Consider the following 13,202-nt stretch of genomic DNA (forward strand, 5'->3'; position numbering starts at 1 on the left):
TCAGCAATTTGTTGGGATTTTTTTCCTAGTGCAGAAAGTTGGTTCTCTTAGTGTTTATGGAGCCAATTAGCTGGTCGGGGGCACTGAGGGTTCCTCTGGTAGACTTACTCTTTGCTTTACACCGTTTTCTGGCATTTGCAAGCTGTTAAGGTTAGCACTAAGTTGTAGCTTTCCTGTGTTTCCGAGGCCAACAGCTTGTGGAGGTTAGCCGGGCCCCTTTCTTGTCTAATTTAGAGCTCATTAGGAGCCTTTTGCCTGCTTCCCAAAAGCACGACTACCAAGGTGATCAAGCTCTGAGCTCTGCCATGCCAGTAAAAGGCTGAGAAGCGAACTCTTGAGTTTTTCCTCTATTCAGTGTTTATACAGACTTTTGCCTCCATTGCTGTGGTCACATCTCAGAGTTTTGGCTCCTTGTGGTCCCAGTCAGAGCGGTTTATTACCCAGAAAAGACGGCATATGAGCACCCCCTGCTCCACCAAGGCCTCAGCAGGCTGAGATGGGATCGGCTCAGTGTTTGCGAACACACTGAAGTTGCCCAGACTACCGGGGATGCCTGAAGGACAGTGGTCAGCTGTCCTAAACCCATCTGAAATTGGCATCAGGCTAAAGCAGGGTGTGTGTTCCCTTGGGCTATAACACAGGAGGGTATCAAAGGAGGAGCCTCAGGCATCTTCCAAAACTGTTAGAGACACAGGAACCCACAACCCCTGAGTCTTTGGGTGGCAGCTACTAGGGGAAGGAGTTCCTGCTCCTCTTCGGACCCACCAACCCAGTATTTGAGGGCTGAGAATCAAAAAGTTTTAGTCTCTGGACAAGAAGAAAGGAGAGCTCGACACTGTCCTACTGCTAATGTGAGTGTTTACTTTTGTGTGTGTTTGTTTTTCTTTTTCTAGACAGGATTTCTCTGTAGCCATACCTGGAACTCCCTAGTAGACCAGGCTGGCCTTGAACTCTCAGAGATCCACCCGCCTCTGCTCTGAGTGCTGGGATTAAAGGCGTGTGCCACCACCACCACCCAGCAATGAGTGTTTCCCTTTGTCCCAGAGTTACCTGGTGATTTTTATTTGACTCACAATTTACATATCACAATAGTTACTGTGATATGCAAATTGAGCTCAGATGTTTCTTCTTTTATTTGCATACTCATAGCTTCTGCCTCTAGATTACAGGAAAGGTGTCATATTTATTTCCTTTTGGTGATTATTTGAAAGTGTGAAGCATCTAGAATAACTTACTAGAATGCAAAATGAAGACTAGTTATTATAACTAGTCTCACACAAATCTTTTGCTCGGGATGTCAAAGAATAGAAAGGTAGATTCTGAGACTCTTGGTAACAGAAGTATATGGCCTATTCTTCTGACAAATTTATAGCATTGAAACCATAGAATCTTCTTTGAAAAATGAATTTTGCCTATAGGATCATACATGTGTTTGGTGTCTGTGTAAGAGAGAGAAAGTGCCTAAAGAAAGATGAAAGGTTAGTTGTGTTGCTTGTTTTTTTGTTTTTTGGTTTTTCGAGACAGGGTTTCCCTGTAGTTTCCAGAGCCTGTCCTGGATCTAGCTCTTGTAGACCAGGTTGGCCTTGAACTCAGAGATCTGCCTGCCTCTGCCTCACCAGTGCTGGGATTAAAGGCGTGCACCACCACCGCTCGGCCGTGTTGCTTGTTTCTTAATGTCTCATTTCTTAATCCATTCTTGAGAAGGGGGGAAGCAACATATGTATACGTGTATGTTGTAACACAGATAACTCTACTGGTTTGTCACATAATTACCAATATGGAGAAAGTTTAACTGAGATAAATTTGTTTGTAAATACCTCTGCTCCCACTCCTTCCAAACATGAAGACTCCTCTGTTTTGGGCTTGTATAAATGTGTTCAGAAAGGAATAAAATACAGACTCACTGAGCATTGCCTTGCTACCCTTTTTCCTTTGTTTCCTCAGCTCCCTCTCTGCTCACTGTTTGTTTTTGAGATTTTCTTTTTGTGGGGAAGGAGAAGTGTGTAGGTCATGCAGTGACAGCAGAGATGAGAATCTGTAACTCCTAAGAGATGTGGGTCAAGTTTCTCTGTATGCTGGCAAAGAAATGCAAGGCCACTGGCCAAACCACAGAGTAAAGTCTTCTAAACCCCCTCAGACAGCAATGCTTTCTCATTAAGCCTGTTCATTTATATTTGGACACGCACCTGTTGACTTCCATTGGGGCTTGTCAAGGGCAGCTAGACAGCAGGAACCTGGAGCAAAATTAGCCCATTCTCAGGGCTTGGTGTTCCCCTTTGAAGATGGTGCCATTGTTTTTAATTGAGCCTAGTCGAGGCTCATCAGATCATAACATGAGAAACAAAAAGGAAAGAATTTACTTGGGGCAGGGTCTCACTCTCCTCTCGAGATTATCACAGCATTGTCAGGCCTTCCTTTTTTAATCCAGGAACCCATTGGAGTAGACCTCACAATGTGCTTCCTAGTCCTGAAAATCAGAGGTGAGAGCCAGGGGAAAGGGAAGGGAGAGCGATCTTGTCTGAGTGTAGAAAATGTAAATGTGTGCAGTGCCTGTGGCTCCAGCTATTGCTGCACACTCCCCAGAGCAAGTTCTGCTTCTGCCAGATGGTGGGATGAGGGTACAGAAAGCCAATGGAGCATGGAAAAAGAAAGTATGTTGCAGTTCGGAAGAACTCCTTCAAACATATGTGTAATGCACGAAGTGACTGCTGCTGGGTGCTGTCTTTGATAAAAATACGCATGGCTAAGCACTGCCCAAATTTCCAGATTCTCCAGTCAACCTGGACCAAGCTGTTCCACTTAAGTCCCCAAGCTTCATAATGAGCTCCTCTGTTTCTCAGGAATGGATCTAGAGTCAGGTGCTTAAAAGGAAAGATTTAAAATGTGGACAACCTATATATTTTATAGATGAGAAGAAAGATATCTAAGAAAACAATTATAAGCAATCAAGTGTCTACTGTACTTCAGGCCTTATGGAAACATAAATTCATCAAGGACCCCCACCAAGAAAAAAGCATGTATCATCGTCAGGTGTGATGACACTGACACCTTTAACACTAGTACTGTGAGTTCCATCCAGCTTATCCTGGTCTACATCGAGAGTTTCAGTTCAGCCACTGCTGTATAATGAAAGCCCTGCCTCAAAAAAAAATGTGTATCATCCAGTAGAAAAAAACATATCATCCATTAGAAGAGGTGAGGTGGAAAAACTCCCAAAAGTTGTAAGACATTATTTTTTTTTTCAGAATAAAATATTTCAACGTCTCTCTTTTACAAAGAATTATTCAGCTAGTTCAGAAGTATGAACAGTGAATGGAGTTCTTTGTTTGATTTTGTTTGTTGTCTGTTTGAGACAGAGTTACTCTGTGTATCCCTGGTTGTCCTAGCACTCGGTAGACCAGGATGACTTCAAATTCGCAGAGATCTGCCTGCCTTTGCCTTCTGAGTGCTGGGATTAAATGTGTGTGCCATCACTGCCCAACAATAAAGTCCTTTATTTAGAAACAAATGTATTGCACATCTCTACAGAGTTAGAGACATTGTGCTGATTCCTAAGAGGTGTGGCAGCATCAAGGTGGATGTAGATGGAACGGCAGAGCGCCGCTTCCCACGACCTGGCTAGCTTTACTCAAAGTAATTACACGGAAACTGCATTCTTTTAAACACTGCTTGGCCCATTAGTTTCAGCCTCTTATTGGCTAACTCCTACATCTTGCTTTAACCCATATTTAGTGATCTGTGTAGCACCACAAGGTGGTGTCTTACCGGGAGAGATCTTAACCTGCGTCTGTCTTGGAGAGGAGAGGCATGGCGACTGCCTGAGGCATCTGCCTGACTCTGCTTTCTTTCTCCCACAATTCTGTTCTGTCTACTCCACCTACCTATGTTCTGTGACCTATCAGGCCAAGCAGTTTTCTTTATTAACCAAAGAAAGCAACACATAGACAGATGACCCTCCTCCATCAGGTGAAAACCAGGCTCTTTCTTCCTGTGTACACTGTGACATCCTGACAAGAGGGAGCTTACCTTCCTTCTTAACCCACGTCAGGACTTGGTTATGCCAGTTGGGAACCCATTGCCATTTACTTTTTTTAAATTTGGTATCTTTACTTGGAAATAGGAACTTCTACATCTTGGCTACCTTTTTGTTTTAATTTTTCATTAAAAAAAACTCCTTTCTCATTTTGCATACCAATCCCAGTTCCTAGTCCCTCCCCTCCTCCCACTCCCTCCACCTCTCACTCCCCCATCCACTCCTCAGAGAGAGTATGGCTTCGCATGGGAATTCACCAAAGTCTAGCACATTGCTTTGAGGCAGAACCAAGGCCCTTCCCACTATATCTAAGTGGAGCAAGGTATTCCTTCAAAGAGAATGGGCTCCAAACAGTCAGTACAAGCAGTAGGGATAAATCCTGGTCTCACTGCCAGTGGCCCCACAGTCTGTCCCAGCCATATAACTGTCACCCACATTCAGAGGGCATAGTTTGGTCCTATGCTAGTTCCCCTGCTGTTGGGCCTGAGTTGGTGGGCTCCCATTAACTCAGGTAAGCTGTTTCAAAGGGTATCCCCATCATGGCCTTGATCCCTTTGCTCATATTCTCGCTCCTCCCTCTCTTCAGCTGGACTTTGGGCGCTCAGCCCAGTGCTCCGCTGTGGATCTCTGCATCTGCTTCCATCAGTTGCTGGATGAAGGTTCTATGATGACATTTAAGATGGTAATCAATCTGACTACAGGGCATGACCACTTCAAGTACCTTCTCCACAATTGCTTAGGGTCTTAGCTGGGGTCATTGTTGTGCATTTCTGGGTATTTCTCTAGTGCCAGGTCTTGTTAACCCCATAATGGCTTCCTCAATCAAGATATCTTGTTCCTTGCTCTCCCTTTCTGTCCTTCCCCCGTCTTAGCCATCCCATTCCCTCAAGTTATTCTTCCCTCTCCCTTTCTCCTCTCCTCCTGCCTGTCCACCTTCTCTTCTCTCCCTATCCAGGTTGGCCTTGAATCCACGCTTCTCCTATCTTAGCTTTTCCTCAGTAATCTCTACAACTCCACCAAACAGCACATGCTACCCCGTAGAATCCAAGTCTTTTGTTTCTTTCTATATGGAGAATTAAGTGGTCAATAAACATTGGATATTGATAATAGAAAGCATTAGTTGGGGCTAGGGACATAGTTCAGTGGTAGAATATGCAAGATCCTGAGTTTTATCACTAGTAAAACAAAAAGAAACACAATAAAATGAAAAATGAACAGATTGCTTATTGGACATCCTCAAGCATGAATATGGTCAACTTCCTTCTTTGATTCACATCAGCTTAACAGATTGGACTATTCTGTTATGGCTAAATCAATATTCATGGCAGCAATCTTGTTTCCATTTTCAATGGGACTGTAAAAAAAAGGGCAACAGAGTAGGAGAGATAGCTCAATAGTTTAGAGTACTTGTTGCTCTTTCAGAGGACTGGAGTTCAATTAATAACAAGAAGATGATGGATCACAACTATCTGTAACTCCAGTTTCAGGGAATCCAACACCCTCTCCTGGACCCTGAGGGCAACAGGCATGAATGTAGTGTGAATAAATGCAGGCAAAACACTTGTAAATGGACAATACAATAAATAGAGAAAAATATAAGAGAAAACACTTAGTGGGACATATGTTTTAATGGGGTAAATGCACAACAGGTTTGATAGATTATCTTCAGTTGGCTAAACTCGGTCCTTATAACTTGAGGCAAGATTCTCTTTCTCTCTCTCTCTCTCTCTCTCTCTCTCTCTCTCTCTCTCTCTCTCTTTCTCTCTCTCTCTCCTCTCTCTCCTACTGTTCCTATCTATAATACTGGTACCTAATTCAAAACATTGTCAAGAAGATCAAATGAAATTGTGTATAGCCCAGGGTATGATATGTATTTATATATATATGTACTTTGTACATTGGTGTTTTGCTTGCTTGTATGTCTGTTAGAAGTATTGGATCCCCTGTAACTGGAGTTAAAGACAGTTGTAAGCTTCCATGTAGGTGCTAGGTCTTGAACCAGGATCTTCTGTAAGACCAACCAGTGCTCTTACCACCGAGCCATCTCTCCATACCTGGTTGTACAGTCTTTGAGATGTTAGACAACATGGTGCTTTTACCCATAGATTCTAGTACATTAAAGCTGCAAAGAACTCCCAATAGGTGAGCAGTTGCCTATTAAGAGGTCAGGTAAAGATAACCAAACTCAGATATAAAGCAAGACCTGTGTTCTTTGCTCTACCGATCAGCATCATTAAAGTGTGTAAAAGGCAGTTATACCCATACAGGTCCATGCAGAGTGATAAAGAACACAGTTTAAGGTCTAAATAAGCAGACAATTGTATTATAAAGTCCAAACATTTTGGCTAAATAGCAAACCATAATAAACTATGTAATAAATTCTCATATCAAAAAAGTTAATCTCGTTTGTGGTAACAAAAGAATTATTGCCTAAAATCTCAATTTATACAGTTCTCAGTAGAATAATGACATCAAACAAATGAAAAGCCATTTGTTTTTTTACGTGTTTGTTTAGTTGGAGGGAGAGTATTTATTTGTTTGTTTGTTTATTCATTCATTCTGACCATTCTGTCGCAGGAAAAACCTTGTAATAAAAGTGTCCACCTATAGGTGGCAAGCTTGCTCTGCTGGCACTCTGTCCTTGAGCGCCTTCGCTAACATATGCCACTGGGGACAGAGATGAAAGTGAAAAGAAAAAGACAAACCTAAAAGAATGTGGAAGAAAAAATTCTCACATGAACTTAAAATGGAAAAAAAAAACCCACAATGATTTATAAGATAATTAGATTCTTCTGCAAAATAATCTTGTGGAATTACCCAAATGTATTCATTCAGAATATATTTTGCAGAGTTCCTACTAAATAGCATCCCCTGACCTGGAGTAGGAAAGACACACTCTTACTCTGCGAGCCCAGTCAGGCTGAGGCCTTCTACCTGCAAACCTATTCAGTGAGAGCCATTGCTGACCACAGCTACTGTTCTTGATTTTACAGATGAGACCACAAAAGGTCAGAAACCCCAGGGCAGAGGCAGTCAAGCTGTACTGTGAATCTTGTCTCTGCTATGAAAGTTAGAAAGGGACAAAGGAATCCACAACTTGTAAGTAGGACTATGAAATTTTTTGGAGGAGTACCACTTTCAGAGATGAGCTGTTCCTTTTAGATTATAATGGCCTCAGCAGCCTAAAACCTGTCCTTGCCCTAGCCAACCACACCCATTTCCTAACCAGAGGATGCATGTTTCCCAGAGTGAGGGAAAGGACCTCCTGGAATCTCTTAGCAAGACACAAAAGAATTTAGCTTATTCTCAAGAAAACTGCCCCTCTATCTGGCTTCAATTTTTAAATATAACAATATTGCTTTAATGAAACACTATGTTTCATTAAAACAGCATTGCAGCTCATGCCTATGATTTCAGTACTTGGGACTTAGAGACAAGGGGATTGGATCTGGTTATGTTGCTGCATCTGTGTGTGTTTCTGAAGAATAAGGTTTTAGAACATGTTTTGGACTAAAGCATACGTACAGATTAAACTTTAATGGCTACTGTTAAATTGATTGCTACAAAGGCCAAACTGTCTTCTTTATTGAACCTCTCTCCATCCCTCTGTTGCTTCCCACCTGTACACTGGGCCACTTTTATTCCATGCTCTCACTTCCTCCTCCTTCACACCAGGTTTATATACTTCATCTCAAGTTCCTGTTGGACAGCCTGTCACTCGTGTCCTGACTCTACCCATCTTCCAGAACTGCCGCTGCTCCTCCAGGCTGAAGCTCTGACCTTCCCTGGAGTGGACACCCCAGTCTCCCTGCCCTTCACACTGTTCTCAAGCATAGAGATCTTGGGTGTTAAAATCCAGTTAGATCTTTCAAGTCTTCTGCTTAAGGTCCTGCTCACAGCTTATACCTGCTCCAAGTCAACACTAGCTTATACCTGACCTCAAATTTCAAATTGGTCAAAGCTGGAGATATGTTTGCAAGTTCCCTTTTGGAAATATATAAACTATTTAATAGCATTTTCCAAACAGAAATTAGAAATTAAATTTTAAAACTCAGTTATTTCGAAACCATTTTCCTCTGAATTTGGCCAACCTATTTTCAAACCATCGCACAATGATGTGCAGTCCCTGGTAAGACACTCTTGTTGATATTTCCCATACCCATGTGCTTGTCTCTTTTTCTCCATTGTAACACTTACTTTTCTTTTCCCCATTTCCTTTGGAATATGCCTTCACAACATGCTATGTCATTTCTATTCTTCCAGTCGCCTGGAATAAAAGTCACTTGATTACCCATTCACCACTGAAGCTCCTCCATGATTTCTTCCCCAGCAGCACACAGCCTTGGATGAACAAGGCCAGAGGCACTGGTGGGGCTGGTGCTAAACCTGACAGTGTTTTCATGCACATTAGGGAAAGATGCACACTCTGAGTAGACTCAGAACAAAGGCAGAGCCAAATATCAGCTTTTGCCTATGGAAGAGATACAAGCTTCCCAAGGGGAACCAGGAGCTCTGGAAATGGACCAGGAAACGGGCTTGGCTGATCTTTACCACTGCACATAATTCCATCATCAATTTGCAACATATCCAAGAGCAGTTGTTTGACTTATTTGAGATACGGGTCACCCACCCACCCAGGACACACAAAAAACCTGCAAAACAGACATGAGATCTTACAACCCTGTCCTGAAACAAGTTTCTTCACCATCCTACCAGTGTTACTAATAACACTCATTGGATTCCCCCATTTTAGAATAACATCACATAGGGGTTTTTTTCCTCTTTGATTGGAAAGAGGAGTGTTTGGCTACTCATGTCTTATATAGGTTTTTTTACTCCAATGCAGTGATCTGTCACTAGCAACCCAACACCAAGACCTGCTGTCAGAAGCCTGGTTGATGCTTAGACTACAGTTAAATGAGAACATTTGACTCTCTGTCATTTTGCAGTGGAACCTGCCTCCCAAATTTTCTGCACAATGTGGTACCAGCTTTGGGCATTTCTCATTCAGTGTTTGTCTCTGTCAGCTAGTCTGAAAATTGGGTCAGAAATACTTGACAAATCACTAGCTGCTTCATGGTTTCAGGTGGTGACGTATCCCTGCTGCAGCTGCTTATCCACGAAACTGGAGGTTAAGACTCTGTTCCTGAGATGTAAACTAGGGAAAACCCCACATAAAGCACCGGTGTTGGGCAGAATACCAGACAGACAATTTTCAACTGAAATGCCAGTTATTAGAAGTCATGTGGAGTCAGGAGTTGCCATGGAATCCATTTGTGTCTAAACCAGCTCCTCCTGCTGGAATAGTTTCTCATTATCATGTCTTTCTGATGGGAGGGGTCATGGAGGAAAAGAGAAAGAGTGTTGCTCTGTATCTGTAAGGAACTGGCTTATAAAACTCTAATGTACTTGCACCCCCTAATGAAGAAGCAATTACAAATTTTAAGAAGAGTTAGTAGAAATTGTTAATGCCCATTTTTATGGCTGTCTGGTTTGCTATTGGTTTGTTTTTCCAGTGGCTGTGGATTAAGTAGGGAGAACACATGATGGCTTATGGTATGAAATTTATCATTCCAAACAAGTCATTGGATATCCAGGAGAGAAAATAAATATAAAAACCGATCTAAGCCCTGATGGGCTGCACACTTACCGTGCATGTTTCATCTTCTCTCCTATGTACCATTTTTTATTTAGATTCTTAGCCAAGCCATTATAGCTTTTCTTCTAATAAAATCGTGTGTTAGGACGAAGCTATCCCCTTGTTTCCTCCATGTTATTCATTCCAATCATGAGAAGTAATAGCGTGGCATATGCTCATCCTTGAGTTGTTTTTGTGGTAAAGTCCCCATGTGGTTGCAAGTAAAATACAGAAATAGGTTGATCAAATGTCAACCTGGGAAAACTGAATTTCACAACACAGAGAACCCAGAAACTAGAAAGCATGTTAACATATGTACAATATAATTGATTAAAATTAGTCAGAAGATCTGCTGGATGAAGAAACATTGGAATTATGTTTGCATATTTCTCTCACTCTGTGTTTTGCGTTAGACAATGTGAAACATGCTGTATTTAAAACAAAACAAAACAAAGTCTGGATAAATGACTCCTGAACTTGGAACCTGTTTTTCCTTGCCAGTGTCACCAGTGAGGATTGCTCCCATGGCTTTTAAATAGTTTTATCTTGATTTAAAGCTAGATCCTGTCCTTTTTCCTCTTACCCAGGGGACTATGGTCCACCTGAGACCCAAGAAGCCTCCACCGTCCACTGGTTTGGCGTTGATAGTTCACAGGAGACAAACAGAGCTCTTAGAATGAATCTCTCTAACAAATTCTGACTGGTATTTTTCACCTGTCAGATTGGAAAGAGTTAAAATGTGTCTCATTACAAGGTTGTACCACGTTTACTCATTGCTTCTGGGAATGTCAGTTAAGACAGCTTTCCAGGAGAGCAAGTTAGCAATGTTGAACACAGGCACACATCCATGTCCCCTTGACGCAGCCACTCTACCTTTAAGAATTTATAGATTGGTAAATGACCTGGGTACAGTGTTCCTTGTGGAAACATTGTGATAACAACAAGATAAAACAAATCTGAACACCCTCCATGGGTCACAAGTAAAATAATTTTTGCTAATACATATCCTTAAAATGAATGCTACATGGATATTTAAAAAAGAATGAGGAAAATGTCTGAATCTGTCATAGAAAGTGAAAATTTAAGGTGCAGAACAATGTATAAAATCCATTGTAATGTTTGCTTGAATATGCATATGGAAGCCTTGACTATAGGAAGCTAAGTAGCCGTGCAGCAGCAGACACAAGCTGACAGTCCAAATGCATTCCACTCTATGCATCCTCCTTTAAATATCATCTAATAATCTGAATTTCCAGATAGGGCAAATGTTAAGACAAGCAATGATTCTGGTAAGCTAATGTCTGGATAGTCACTCAGCTTTAGGGTAGAAAGATATTGTAGGAGGAGCACGGAGGAATAGTGAAGTCTGATTTTTGAACAAATACTATTGACCAAAACCTCTCTAGAGGTCTCCTAAAGAGGCTCAGTGGCTACATATGTTAACTATAACTTCTTTTACAATCAGAGGGGAAATTAAACAGAATAGTGATTCTATGACAATGAATTACCCCTAAATTATTTCCATCTTTATATCAATGCATTTGTAAAATATATTTTTCATTTATTTACTTATTTTTTTTTTGTCTTTCAAGAAAGGGTTTCTCTGTGTAGCCCTTGCTGTCCTGGAACTTATGTCCTGGAACTCAGAGATCTGCCTACCTCTGCCTCCAGAGTGCTGAGATTAAAGGTGTATGCCACCACCATCCAGTGTAAAATACAATTTTAAACAATTCCCTAAGGAAGAAGAGGATCTTGAAAATATTACACAAATACCTACAGGCCAATAGAGTCCAGATGTCACACTGTGACCTGAGAGGAAGAGGCAACAGCTATTCCAAGGCAAATGTAAATCCAACACATCAAGGTGGGGCCTCTTCCTATGGTGACATTTCCCTGCCTCTAGCATCGTTCATGCACACCTGGAACACTTCATTGTTTATTTTTCTTTAAAACATAGGGAAGGCACCGGAGATACAGCTCAGTCGTTAGAGTGCTTGCTTTGAATGCACGAGGCTCTGGGTTCAATGTCCAGTACTGGGCAAACAAATAACCAACAAGTGAAACTGCTGAGCCTGCAGATCTGAGTTCAAGCACAAGACCCCACAGGGTAGAAAGAAAGAACTTACTCCCACAAGTTTCCCTCTGTCCTCCCCATGTTCACCTACCCACCCATGCACAAGAAACAAATCCTCGGAGAAAATGCTGTGGTGCATGCCCTTATTCCCTGCACTGAGGAGGCAGACACAGGGGATCTCTATGAGTCTGAAATCTACACAGTGAATTCCAGGTCAGCTGGTGCTACATAGTAAGATCTTGTCATGAAGGAAGGAAGGAAGGAAGGAAGGAAGGAAGGAAGGAAGGAAGGAAGGAAGGAGGCAGGGAGGGAGGGAGGGAGGGAGGGATAAAAAAGTGATCAAAGCAGATGGATGGCTTGGTGCTTCTTTACCCTTGTCTTGGGGCTGCCCTCCTTTCCAAGGAAGCATTGTCAAATAACAGTCAGAATGAACCATCTGCAGAGAACTTCTCCTTGCTCGTGGGCCTGACCTAGACAGCCATATCACTTTATGCTTGTTATTCCTCAACAGCAGGACCACCACAAGAAATCTGTACCCCTTGAGATTGACTTTCCAAATCCTTTACTAGCCACCACAGCAGCACTTGGTTAGTGACAATGACTGTGGAAGTGGACTTGGCATTCAGTGTTTTAATCAACCTGACTGGAGACTCCAGAGATGGCACTCCCAGTTTAGAGACTGGAAGGCAGTACCTAGCCAGGGGGCATTCACTTTCTGCCTTAAGTCCTAAGTCAGGTAGTTTCCAAAGACGACAAAGGCAACAGCCACTTGACGTTGCTGAATTAGTTAGTGATAGTCTTCCAGTATCCAGACTGGTCACAGAAGCCCTAAGCACCAGTGATGGCGTCGGTAATGCTAGCTGAAGTCATCACCCAGGTTTTTCCTGGCGATCAGACTTGCAGGGGGTTGTATTCCGATTCTTAAATCAGTGTGGGGCCAAAGGACCACGTTTCAATGCCTTTCAGCTCTGTCACAAGTTACCCAGATAATTGACTGGATCTGGAAGCAGGCAACCGGCTTACTTATTTGAAGGAATTCACCACAGCCTTACCCTCACTTCCTAAAGAGCTCAGGGCTAAGTTAGCAATATAGTTTGGGGTGCACTGAAGCTAACAGCTAAAAGAAAAAAAAACTGGGGCTTAGGGAATGAGAAAGCCTTCCAGAAAGCCAATCCAAAGACCCCCCAAAACCGCAAGAGGCTGGCATTAGAGTACTGGAGATGCCCAAACTCACCTCTTTCTTTTTCCTCAGCCCCTCCCCCCACCTTTTCTCAACCTCACCTTTCCTTAGTTCTTCACTCAGTCCCGCCCCGCCCCTGGGTGGAAATCACAGGCCCACCTCAGCCAGTTTATATAGTGATCTCACAAGGATGGGTTAGTCACCGCTACTCTAGCTTCCCAATGTCCGGCTGAATTAGGGTGGCACCACTCCCTGAGGAGCAGGCTCCCGTCAGTTT

The sequence above is a fragment of the Arvicola amphibius genome, chromosome 8 (assembly GCF_903992535.2).
Source record: "Arvicola amphibius chromosome 8, mArvAmp1.2, whole genome shotgun sequence".
Classification (NCBI taxonomy): domain Eukaryota; kingdom Metazoa; phylum Chordata; class Mammalia; order Rodentia; family Cricetidae; genus Arvicola; species Arvicola amphibius.